The sequence below is a fragment of the Canis lupus genome, chromosome 29 (genome assembly GCF_011100685.1).
Source record: "Canis lupus familiaris isolate Mischka breed German Shepherd chromosome 29, alternate assembly UU_Cfam_GSD_1.0, whole genome shotgun sequence".
In the NCBI taxonomy this organism is placed as follows: domain Eukaryota; kingdom Metazoa; phylum Chordata; class Mammalia; order Carnivora; family Canidae; genus Canis; species Canis lupus.
In genome coordinates, this window is record NC_049250.1 from 14,628,539 (window position 1) to 14,642,019 (window position 13,481).

A 13,481-nucleotide genomic window follows, 5' to 3' on the forward strand; every position below is an offset into this window, starting at 1 on the left:
CCACACTCAGCATGAGCCCAATCCAATGTAGGACTCAAGCTCACGACCTGAGATAGTGATCTGAGCCAAAACCAAGAGTTGGACGCTTACCAACTGAGCCATTCAGGTGCCTCTCTCATTGTTTTTTTTTTTTTTTTTTTAACATTAAAAAAAAATTATTTGACAGAGAGACAGAGCACACGTGAGCGCAAGCAGGGGGAGCAGCAGGCAGAGGGAGAGGGAGAAGCAAGGTCCCCGCTAAGCAGGGAACCTGACGCAGGGCTCGATCCCAGGACCCTGGGATCATAACCTGAGCCTAAGGCAGATGCTAACCGACTGAGACACCCAGGCACCCCTCCAATTGCTTATTTTTAAGTAGAATGGAAAAATAAGTAAATATCAATCAAACTACAGTAGAATTCCATGTCACTAACATCACATTAAAATTTCTTCAATTACAAATGAGCACCCTGAATCCACTGTATTCTCACAGATTTTGCAATGACATCCCACAAAACTCAAAATCTTAAAAACAATTTGAATATGCACTTTTAAAAAATGGTGCCATCTTGTATTATTTGAAAAGCACAGAATAAATATTGTTGTGGATCTAGCAGAAAAATGAAATGGACAGGTGAGTTTAAATAAATTCCCATGTCTGAATTACCAGGAATGGTTATATTGGGCCAGCCCTCAAAATGCATACATGCTTCTCCACTCACCTGTCTTCTACCAGTCATTAATTCAAATTCTGTAGTTATCCTCCCAGCCCTGCCCTTTTTGCCTATTCTTTAACTAAATCCTTGTCTCAGGGAATCTTCCCTAAACCCCCAGCCATGGATTTTTCACAAAACACCTTCCCAGCATTCCTAGGTTGCTTGATCATCCACATGGACTCTCAATCTTGCTCTCTATGTGGCCTTTCAAATAAGAGCTGCTTTTTCTCCTTCTCCTCATGTTCCATAGCATTTGAAGAATGAGGGCAGCTTGGGAGAGAATGGTCAGAATTTTTCTTGCTGCCTCCAGCTTTGCCTCCCTCTTAAATAAATATGTCTTATGTGATGCTCAAACTCCTGTGAATATATGACACACTATTCCTTCATGTCATTATCATATGTTATCTCCTTGGTCACTGTCCAGAGTACATTCAGCACTTGAACAATTCACTCAATCTCTCTCTTCAGCTCTCTTGGACAAGTTTAGTGCCTATCAGATTAACCAAAAACCTAGTTTGAATTCCTTGATTTCTTCAAGTTAAATGCCTTAGTCTTATTCCATTTCAGCCTCTATTCCACATGGCCTTATCCTAGAACTTGTCAACACCTGGACTGCTTTGGGCCTGAAATCTTAAGCTGTGGTATGTAACTCCACAACCCTCATACTTTAAGCTCTTCAAGATCTGGTGAGCATCTCCATTCCTCTGGCTTCAACTATGAGCTAGGCTTAATTTCTCCCCTCCTTAAGTTCTTCTGCCTTGGGGACATTTTAACCTGTACTTCAAATTTAGCAGGTCTCTAATGAAAGACTATGTGGTACAATAGTTGAAAGAATGAATTATTTCCAGAAGTCAGCCCTCCTCTTGGGGATATTCATGTTTCTCTTAATGGCATACCCATTCTCTCAGTTACAAAACTTTACATTCATCATTGGTTCATCCATTCTTCCTTCAAAATAACTCTTGGTAAGTGGGGATACAGGTGAAATAGATGGTCATCATTAAGGAGGGCCCTTGTGATGAGCACCTGGTGATGTATAGAATTGGTAAATCACTGTATCGTACACTTGAAACTAACATAGCACAGTATGTTAACTATATTGGAATTAAAAACTTTTTTAAAAAAGAAGCAATGGCTAATATCTAATAATTCTGTAGAAGTTCATTGAATAAATTATTTTTATTTTTACAAAAAAACCCTCTTGAACCCATCTTATCATTTCTCCTGGTTTCTACCAACATTGACCTCGAGAGAAATTATTATAGAAAACTCCTAAAAGTTGTCCATATCTGGCACCATGATATCCACAATATTCAGCAGATATTTGTAAAGCAAATTCATGTATGATAAATGAATGAATCCTTCCTAGAACTAGCAAATGAAGCCTCTAAGAGTAAAACTTGAATCATGTTTTTGTACAAAACTTTGTTGTTTCCACTTTCTGAGGAACAAAAATGTCCTTTAGTCAAATATTCAAACTCCTCTTTCATCTGACTCCAAACTTTCTTCTAGCCTCTTCTCCTGCTACTCCTTTATTCATAATTCATTTCCACTCAGAGTGGTTCTCAAACTATGGTCTACAGACCAGCAACATCAGTATCACCTTGGACACTTGTTAGAAATGAAATTTCGGAGGTCCCGCCACAAACCTGTTGAGTCAGAAATGCTGGGTGTGTTTTAACAAACCTTCCATGTGATTTGGATGCAAGCCAAAGTTGGAGATTATGTTTTTAGCATCACATGTATGTTAATGTCATTTTTTCCCACTTGAAATATCTCCTCTACTTTCCATTCTATGAAAAATATTACTCTTCTATTACAAAGCTTAAATCAAATGTTGTCTTCTCTCTGAAATCTTCTGTGCTCTTCTAGTAGCATCTAGTTACCAGTTCTGCTCTGTGGTCCCTCTTCTGAATTCCCAGGTTAAGGCAAACTTCTGTGTAAGGTGTAACTGTGTAAGGTGTAACTCATAGCATACTATCAGTAATTGTGCTTCCTCAACTCCCTTCTCAGTCATCCCATACCTCATTAAAATCTTGATTAAGTACCGATTACCTCACTGAAATTATTTCTCTAAGGTCACCAATGATTACCCAATTTTATCAAATCCCATAAACAACTTTTTTTCCCCCTTAAATCCCTGATATTGTGCATTGTTGACCACACTCTCTTTTGTGAAACTCTTTGCCTCCTAAACTTGTGTGGCATCATTCTTTCCTGGCTTTCCTGTTTTCTTTTCCTCCTACTCTACTTTCCTCTGAAATGTGTTTTATCCCAGTGAATTCATTCTTAAACCTTTCCCTTTATAATCCAGTGTGCTCTCTCACATACTCTTAGTTAATAGAAATTTCCATCTTGATACGCCACAGGATCTCAAATATATCAAATTCATCCTTTTCATCTTTCCCTCCCATATTCCAGAAACCTTATATTTATCATAAACTCCTCCCTCTAACTTCTCCCATACCTCCAGTTTGAAATACCTTTAAACCCAAGAAATAAGAATTCCATATCTCCACATGTACTTTTTCCAATAATTCAATTTCCAGTGTCTCATTCAAGCTTCAACACTACTTGCCTCCTGGAGGGTTCATCATCAGCCCCTTCCCCATTGTCTTTCTCTTACAATGTTTCAAAATGATTTTTAAGACTAGTAGGCTGATCATGATAACTTCATTTCTGAAAACCCATCAGGAGCTTCCCATATTTTTCAGAATACAATCCTTAGCTTATCACCTTAGATCCAAAATGAACTATGTCTCACTGACCTGTCTAGCTTTACCATCTGCAAATATTTACCCAAAGATGTCCTTCTTTTTCAAATATTTGTTTGTCCCTTTGTCCTGTTCTATGTCTAATCAATATATATTCACCTGAGAACTCTTCCTGAATATCCCTCCAGTGCCTTTTTTTAATGCCCTTCTTCTACATGCTTCTACAACACTTTCAATATAATTTTACCACAGTAATCCGGGTTCTCCAATTTCCTTCCTCCACTCCTAAACTGAGATCTCCTTGGGGCAGGGAATGTGTAGCATTAGACTGCAGCCTCACCTAGAATAGAAACTGCACCCTGGAAAAGCCTCACCAGGTGTTTATTGAATGAATGAAGATATGAGCCTATATACTCTGTCTTAAGATATAGGAATAAAGCTCTCTAAAAACCCAGTAACTCTGAGTATATTGCATTCACCAAGGTAATTAATTACTACTCATATCAGTGATTGACATCCAATTCAATAAACAAATCTGTGATTCTAAAGACTTTAAAATTAAAATGTGCTGATCACCTGTATTTTGACATGTGGATTAGAATGAAGATAATATAAGATTTATTTAAGATGTTTAAATTTTGTACTTCATCATGTTGCTTCAACAAAAGTATACCACAGGATTTGATAATAGTTCATACCTATAAGTAAGTGAGGCCAAAGCTTTTTTAAAAAATATTTATTTATGTATTTATTTATTTATTTATTTAATTTGAGAAAGAGAGAGTGGGCGGATATTTGGGGAGGAGCAGAGGGAGAGAATTTCAAGCAGACTCCCTGCCAACTAGGGATCCTGACTTGGGGCTCTATCCCATGACCCATGAGATCATGACCTGAGCTGAAACCAGGAGTTGGAGGTTCAACTGACTGAGCCACCTAGGTCCCCCAAAGCCAAAGGAAAGAAAAATCATGATTTGCTTTTCTATCTATAATAAAGCTGAAACTTACCAAGTTTCTCTTAGAAAACCCATCTAAGAAAAGATAGAGATGGATCTTGATAAAATGCTTGTGGTAGCCAGTCAGTAATAAAGTTTGTGAGAGCCTAACAGGGCCCCACCTCCCTCACTATGCTGCTTAGAAAAGAAGATGAGAAGTAGGAAGAGTCTCATGATTAAAGTCTGTCCCCCATCCAACTGCCAGCAATAAGTACATTTAAATTTCTCACTTGTACTTGGAACAGGGCTACAGATTAAATAGATACAATTCAGCCAATATTTACAAAGCACATACTATGTGCCAGGCACTTTTTGGCTACTGAGAATTTAACAGGGAAAAAAATCCGTTAAGAACACAACCCTCATTGTAACAGGGAAAATAGGATTTAATCAAATAACTGAGGTTTACATCATATACTTGATCATTTTCCTAGGGCTAGTGTATTTTTAGGACCACTCTCTCATCACCTACCAATATTCCAGAATGATCATTTCAGCCACGTCAACCTAGGGGTGGTTGAATAATCCTCAGCCATTTAAATTGTAACAAAATCTTGCTATATTCCATGTTTTTATTGGTACTTACCCACAATTTCTACAAACTTAAGGAGACTTAAACTTTGCTTTCTTATTTTATTAAAGAAATGATAAATTAATGGACATTCTCTTACCATTTTGTGTAATCACTTTGATAGATTTAGAGGTAAGTAGCAAAGAGCAGTAATCTCAGTATTGAAAACTAAGAAAGATAGATGAAGAGATGCAGAAAAGCTAATATGCATCCACATTAACGTCCTCTTACTTTGCAAAATCTGGTGTTCCTGTGGCCAGTCTGAGGAGCCCATTCCCTGACTTGGGTCAGCTTGGTTTTCTGGGTTCATAGGTCCCAGAAAGCATCTGAGTTCAGAGAAGCATCTTGTATAGGTGTCCCATTGCTCTCCAAAAGCTACAAGTCACTGTGTGATGATTGTAGAAATTCAAATAGAATTTTTAAAAAGTCAGCCCTTCACTAGACTCTTTCAAAGGTCAATTAATGTTTCCTCATGTTCAAGTTTGTAAAGGCCTCCTCATTACAGCTTCTGGATATATTTAGTACTTCTATGATCTAATATTAGACCCAAACCTGACAAAACAAAATTTTAAATGTAAGACCTTTAAGGTCAGGATTATCAACTTTATACTCAAGGCATTAAAACAAACTCAGCCATTATTTTGACTTTCATATTCCTAGACCATGTAGACTAAATAAAGTAATAAGTGGATACAGCATACTATGGCACTGATTCCAAATAAATGCTTTCATGAAAAATATTTACATATTAAAAGTGGTGCATTCGAACTATTTTTAATGGCATGTGGGGTAGCTCAGTTGGTTAAGTGGCTGCCTTGAGCTCAGGTCATGATCCTGGGGTCCTGGGATAGCGTCCTGCATCAGACTCCCTGTTCCATGAAGAGCCTGCTTCTCCCTCTACCTCTCTCTATCTCATGAATAAATAAATCTCTCTCTCTTTTTTTTTTAAGAATTCTTTCTAGTATCTTCACAATAGTATCTGACCACTATAAATGGGGGACTATTTCAAAGTTTTGATGACTGCTGAGTTCCATCATGGCCAGATCTCGAGAAAAATAAATACTTGGAAAACCGATTCCACAATTGGATGGGTCCAGATTTCTCAGGGTTTTAACTCTAAACCTTATACATGGCATTTTCTCCATGAGACAATGCCTGGAAAGGGTTATGTGCATTTGAGATACGAAGAGAAATAAACCAACAAGAATTCATTTAGGAACAATCCAGTCAAATTAGCTATAGGAGAAGATCAATTCAATCTCAGCCATCTTCCTTTTGATCCCCGAGAATTATTTCTTCACTCTTCCACATACCATTTCCCTTTCACAGTAGTCCTTTTTAGGACTACTCTATCTTTATTTAGACACTACTTCAGAGAGTGCACAAGAAAAATAATAGAAATTAAATTATACCCACTCAGATTTTCAATTGGTTAGTAGCTCTGGATTTCAGTGGGGGGAGGAAGTTAAGATTACTTGCCTTAAAAATGAGTCTTAGTAATTAGTGGTAAAATTTAATTGTCCATGCTTTTCCTACTCCTGGTTACCAAGGCTACACAATTTTTTAAAAATTTCTTTGATTATCCATTTCTTCCTATTGAGGGAGGAGAAGAGAAAAGCACATTTGTGCTTAAACCTCAAAAAAATTGAATAACCTTCTAAAACCTTTATAAGTATCTTTTAAAATATAGCATTCTAGCAGGCATAAACTCAAAATGAAGTAAAAAAAGAAACCTCTTTTCTACCCCCAGAGAAACGCTTTTTCCCCCCAACAACCAGTGTTCTAGTTAAAAATTTTTCATTCATGTATAGTAACTATTGTCCTGAGTTATTCTAAATTGTTAAAGTTTTAACAATACTAAAGTCTTATTTGGCCCAGAAAAAAAAAACCAATTTATTCAGGCACCAATTTATCTCTGGAAATAATATATCTCTGGATATAATTCTTAAAGTATCACAATTAGTTTTTGAGGGAATATTATTAAATAAAATAAATTTAAATTCCTATTCAATGATCCATTGTCTAAATAATCTACTGACCAATGCTTTTAAGTCAGCTAATCCTTTTTCCCATATTTTATCAATACACTTGTTTATTTTTGTTAAGTATCATCAACCAAAGCATTTTTATATGAATAGGGCTAAATAAAAATTAAACTTCTTGTCATCTGAGACTCAAATATGTACCCTCTCTAACATCATGCAAATGAGACCAAACAAGTGAGTTTCTCTTACAAACTGCTAGAAGCCAGGTGAATATAGAAAGCAAAGAATATCCATTCTTTGCTTATAGAGACTAGTTCGAAGGAATCCTAGAGATACTGAGTGGTGCTAGCTTAATTTGATTCTGTTTAGTTCAATTCAACACACTCTCAATACCTCTTGTTTGTAGGGGCCAAGATGGTAGACCACATGTAATGTTTAGAAATCCCCATTTGGATAAAACGTTGGAAATCATCTGGTCGCTGGGCTTCAAGCTGTGTTCCAGGGCAATACCTGAAGCAACCCAAGAGAGGTAACAGGAAGGGGGGCCAAAGAGGTTCTGACTGAGCTCCTTTCCCTTGCCAGTAGGAGATGCTTTGCTTTTCACTGTTTTATACCTTGCAGTACCAAGAAAAGACTGTAATTCTAAAATGCTGTTACTGAAAAAAAAAAAGTCAGAAAAATGAAATTTGGCTCATTCCCCCACATTTTTATATAAGGAAATGGAGACTAACAAAGTTAAGTCATGCGTTGGGCACTCATAAATACTTTACAGCAAAATCAGAAGCTCTGTTTCAGTGGGTTCTCAAGTCATCCCAGCAGTTTGAGTCACAAAGCCTAGATCAGTGCCTTATAAGTGTTAAGGAGTTTTAAGGTTTGCGGTGATGATACATACAGGGATTTTTTTTTTCAATATTGTAATCTCTGGGGTATAACCAAGAGATTCTATCTTCTACTTCCTCACAGCACATTGCAAGGATCTCATTTACTGAAAACACATCATGGAAACATCATACCAACAGCATATATTCTTAGACTTACTCCAAGTCCTAGGAGAGGTAACAAGAAAAAAGAAATACAACAAATGTAGAATATGAGATCCAAAGTTTCAATTTAATGGGAAAAGAAAGAGAAAGCCTCCAAAAAAAATAAAAGAAATATTGGGAGTATTGCTTGCATTGCAAATTGAATGGAGAATAATGAAATGAAATCTGAAAAGCAAGCTGAGGGTGGAGATGGGGATCAGAATGAGAGAAATAACTTATCTTTGGGAGGGAAATAATAATAATATCCATAAAAATAACTAAAAGGTAAGCAAATACCAGATGTACACATATCAACATATTATCTAGAAAATTTCTTTCTAATTCAGCAACTTTTAACCAGATGTTTGATTGAATTCAACAAGTATTTAGCATTCACTATTTCAATGTGGTTATTTTGTTAGGATAATAAATAAAATGAATAGGAAACTCTCTTCCCAAATTACTTGTCATCTATAGCCATACCACCCTGAACACACCTGACCTCATCCAAATTACATGTCTTTATATGTTATTATATGCTTCAGATTTTGTATAACAGACTGCTTTTATGAACTGCTGTCTAAAACATGCACATTCTGCTGTATTCCTAGTTGAAATGGATATGCACAATCTCATCTCTATTTTAACACCGGACTCACCTACTGATGGACCTTTGTAATGTATTTGGCTGGATGACAGATGCACTTGGTGTCTATAGAACAAAGAGAAGCTATATGACTCATGCTGAGATATTGGACCTTGGACTTTAATCTCATTAGCCTGAGCTAAGTAACTTCATTTCCCTAAGTAAAGAAGACCTACCAAGAAACTAAAAATTCACCCCAAAATTTTTTTGCATGCTTTAAAGAACAAGAACATCATCATAAAAACACATAACTCAAATCAATCTAAAGTAAATTAGATATACTATTCACAGTTAACACATCTCAGATTTCAAAATAATATAAATAACAAATAAAAAAGATAAATAAATGTGGTTTATTATCTACCCCCAATCCATTTTTCCTACTTGGAATCAGCTATAACTTACATTTAACTGGACTGCATCTTTTAGGTAAATAGTTTATGATCGCTAATAAAAATAATTATTTTCAATCCTTTTAGCTACCCATCTCTCACATTGAGACAATCTTATCCGAAATACACAGATGAGGTAAATAAGACAGTAACAAAACATTACAAATACTAAAGGTGGTGCCAGAACAATGATGTGAAATACATGACAAAAAATTTAAATAAAAATAAATGATAGTTCTATTTCTAGATTTATGTAATCCAAAATTATAGAAGAACATTAAAACGAAATGTTACACCTAATGAACATTATGTAGCAAAGGGAATTCAAATACACATTGCAATATATTAGTTTACACTACAGCAGAAAAAAGCAAAAGAAAAATTATGAGCATCACAAAGGCACAAAGCTCACTTTAAGTAACTGAAAACAATTGACAAAAGTTATTCATAATTATTGTAACTATATTTCTCAGTTGGTGAGCATGCCTTGGCGGCCTATTTTGTTTAATGCCAGATTGATATTTAATACCCCTATAGCGACATATCTTGTTAAAGTGAAGTATAATGGAACTGTCCAAAAAGTTTCTTCAAATTACAAAGCTTTGTTTTTTTATCTGAGGCATTGTATTAAGCTACACATTCTCCAGAGGAATAGTGATATTTAAATATGTGATATTGTTTCACATCAACATGATTCTTCGTCATGAAGAAATATGTATTAAGTATCTATGAAAATATTTTAATTTCCACACCCATCCCTACCTCAAACTTTTAAATCATAGTTTGATAATTCCTCTTTTGAATCAAGAAACATTTTTCTGATATCTTTCAGGAAATTTTTAATTTCCTATATTTCCACAGTTCTCTAGCCAAGAGCCCTGATAATAAAATGCATGTTCATTCAATTTATGGTGCCAAGTTAGGCATACTATCTAAACTTTGAGAAACACTGTTATCATTTCAAATGATCTTAATATTTTGTAGAAATCAGAAACAAAACAAAAAAGGCAAACACAGTGTCAGAGAACTAAGTGTGGGCATAAAGTTCAAGAAAGAAAATAGGAAAGGATTGTGGTAGAACTTCATCTATGGAACTAGAGAATTATAAATTAGATAATCAGAATAATGAATGAATCCTTGAGTAGTTCTCTTATTGCATCTAGACAGGGTTGGTCTTTCCATGTCAAGATGATATTGGAAAGTCCATCCTTTAGGAGAAATGTTCTAGACCAAGCATTGTCAAACTGTAGGCCAAATCTAGTCTACTGTCTGTTTTTTTTTTCTTTTTTTTTTTTTACTGCCTGTTTTTGTAAGTAAATGAAGTTTTATTGGAATTCAGTCATGTTCACTTATTTCTGTATTGTCTTTGATTACTTTCATGTCAAAACAGCAGAGTTGAGCAATTGTGATCATCTATATGGTTTGTAAAGCATTTATTTATAACCTCGCACTGTATGGTAGAAGTTTACTGATCCTTGTCTAGACAATGCCTACATACTAACATTACTTTCAGAATAACAGGATTGGTAAATCTTCCAAATTATTCCAATGACAACATTCTGTCTACAGAAGCACTTTATTATTTTTGGTATTTCATTCTTCCTTTTTGAGTTTCAGATTTTCTCCTCCATACATCTCAAACACAATATGTCTTACCATGCCAACAGCATTAACTTCATGGTGAGTTCTGTTACTCACTAGTTGAATGATCTTTAGTTGGATTCTCTCTTTTCTAATTCTTGTCATTATCCTGGTTAACCCCAGCCTTTATATCTATGACATACTCGACATTATTCCAAATTCCTTGGCTACTTATTTCTAAAAACTCTTGCTCACCTTCTTTCAGAATTTTTGCTCATTTACAAAATAGTTACTAGTAGATATTACCTAAGATTTTTGTGAGAATCGATGAGATAAGCTATTATAAGATAATAGATTTTGCCACATGGTAATTTAAAAGCATCAAAATAGGAGGGCTCAAGAATAGGAGTATGGCACATTGTCTCTTTCAGTTCTTCCCCTTACTATTCTACTGTGTTTTCATACTCCACCTTATCTTGGTACACATGGTAAGCTTCCAGACACCTGTTAGTTGTCTAACTTACCTCAATGAAAACTAGTTCCCTTTCTCTCTCCACCTCAGTCCCATTTAGTTCTTAAATTTCTTTCTGATGTGGAGCTATCACTTAACCCCTCTTTTGCTGTTTATCCAACCCGAAACCCCACCAAAAAATACAAAAAAATAATACTTAAAAACATAAAAGCATATACATGAAACAGGAAGTTATACTGGAGTTTTCCAAATCACATTGTCATGTTTAAGTTTCTGGGTTTTCTTTTTTAAAATATTTATTTATTTATTTATTTATTTATTTATTTATTTATGAGAGAGTGCCTGCATGTGTGCATGAATGGGTAGGGGGGAGTGAGAGGCAAAAGAAGAGGAAGAATATCTCAAGCAGACACCATGCTGAGAGCAGAGCCTTACACAGGGCTTGATCGCAGGACCTTGAGATCATGACCCCAACCAAAACCAAGAGTCACATGCTCAATCTACTGAGCCATCCAGGCACGCCCAGGTTTCTACTTTTACAGGCTTCACCAAATTTTCCTCTCCTTGAAGTCTAATGCTATCCTGCAGTACTATATTCTATTCTTCTATCTCCCTATCATTTACCAATTACCAAATCACATCTTCAAATTTGGTACTGGCTCACATTCTTTATCCACTATCTTCTAACATCAACCTGGTAGATTTTATCATCTATGCAAATAATATATATTCAATAGACTATGATCAAAATTTCTGGATCCACAACTCAAAAGGCCTTCTTCTACCATCTCAGTTTAGCTGTACACTTCTGTGGTAACTCCAGAATTGTTATCACTTATGTCTGTCCCACCTCTGAAATATTTCACTCCAATATCCTATACTCTGGCCACAACTTATATCTTCCCATTTTCTCAATCTCTCACTTTCACTTCATCTGCTCACAATTCACTAAGACATAAACTAAATTTAGATCCTCTATTTTTCTCAGTCTCTCACCCTTCTCAACCTCTAGTTTTATGTATTCTCCTATCTAGCAGAGACATCACACTCCATCATAAAATCTTTATCACCAGATGTCATTTTGCCACATTCACCACAAATCCTCACTCAAGAATCAATCTAACCATCTACCTAGGGATGGCACCTAAAGACAGTCTCTATAAGAATGGACCCAGTAAGAGAGGCAGCAGATTTAGGGAACGAATGATATAGCGGGCATATTATTGTTTTCTCTAATCAACTAATCTCTCTGTGCCCAAGTTTGTCGATCATAGCATCATTCTGTTAATAACAGATGGTAAACTCAGATTCATTCTTGACTCCATACTCTCACTTATTAAACTAAGTGGTTTCAAAGTATAGTTCATATTTACACTGGTTGATATTTACACTTTGTGTTTTTCCTGTTATCACTGAAATTTAAGTTTCTATCATTTCCTATCTAAATCATTGATATCTATCATAATTCATTGCTTTTTCCTTGCCTTCAACCTAACATTGCCAGATTAAATTTCTTAAAGCAATACTTTCTTCATATTTCTATAATATTCTAATTTCTATAATATTCTCCAGTGGATTCCTTTTGCATTTAGAATTAATTTCATAATCTGGAGTGCCCGGGTAACTCAGTCAGTTAGCCCTCTGACTCTTGATTTCAGCATAGGTCATGATCTCAAGGTCTTGAAATTGAGCACTAACTCAGGCTCCATGCTCAGCAGGGAGTCTGCTTGAGATTCTCTCTTTCCCAACCCCACACTCCTCTCTCTCACACACAGAAATAAATAAATAAATCTTAAAAAATTAATTTCATAATCTTTTGCCTCACATCAAGGAATTCTGTAATCCACTTAACACCTATATACCAGTTTGTAATTATCTACCATGAACCTACATAGTACCTATACCTTCATCATCATACTTTTAACCATCACACACATATTTTGCATTTATTTTTCTCACCTTCACACTCTTACTCATGCTTTTCTGCTACCATTTACCTCCTCCTTCTCATGTCTGCTTCTTTCTCATTCTTCCTATTATTCAAGGGCCCTTCCAAATGTCACCTCTTTTTTAAGGCACTCTCCACATCTGGACTCTTCTTCTCCCTTTTATTTCCCTATATCATCTTGCTACTCAAAGTGTGGTCCTTGAAAGTGGCAATCAACATCACTTTGGGGCTTGTTAGAATTGCAATATCTCAGGCCCCATCCCAAACCTACTGAACAAGATTCTGAATTGAAAAAAAAATCCCTAGGTGGTTCACATGGTCACTAACATTTGAATGCATTGTTATAGGACAACTCCTATGTGGTTGCTAGTGCATTGCATTACTTTGTGTACGTAATTTTAGCAAGAAAAGTTAGGGTCCTGGAGTCCACAAAAAACTAGTTTCAGTTCCAACTCTGCCTATC

At 35.6% G+C, this 13,481-nt stretch overlaps 1 long non-coding RNA gene across 7 annotated transcripts in view; it reads left to right on the forward strand.

Annotated features, from left to right (window-relative positions):
* LOC102153892 overlaps positions 1-12,751 on the forward strand; it is a 69,300-nt gene extending 56,549 nt beyond the window's left edge. For all 7 annotated transcript variants that reach the window (XR_005381003.1, XR_005381005.1, XR_005380999.1 and 4 more), the window contains 2 exons: positions 7,364-7,486; positions 8,591-12,751. This is a non-coding gene — a long non-coding RNA (uncharacterized LOC102153892). The remainder of the gene's footprint in view (positions 1-7,363; positions 7,487-8,590) is intronic.
* Positions 12,752-13,481: the final 730 nt, after the last annotated feature.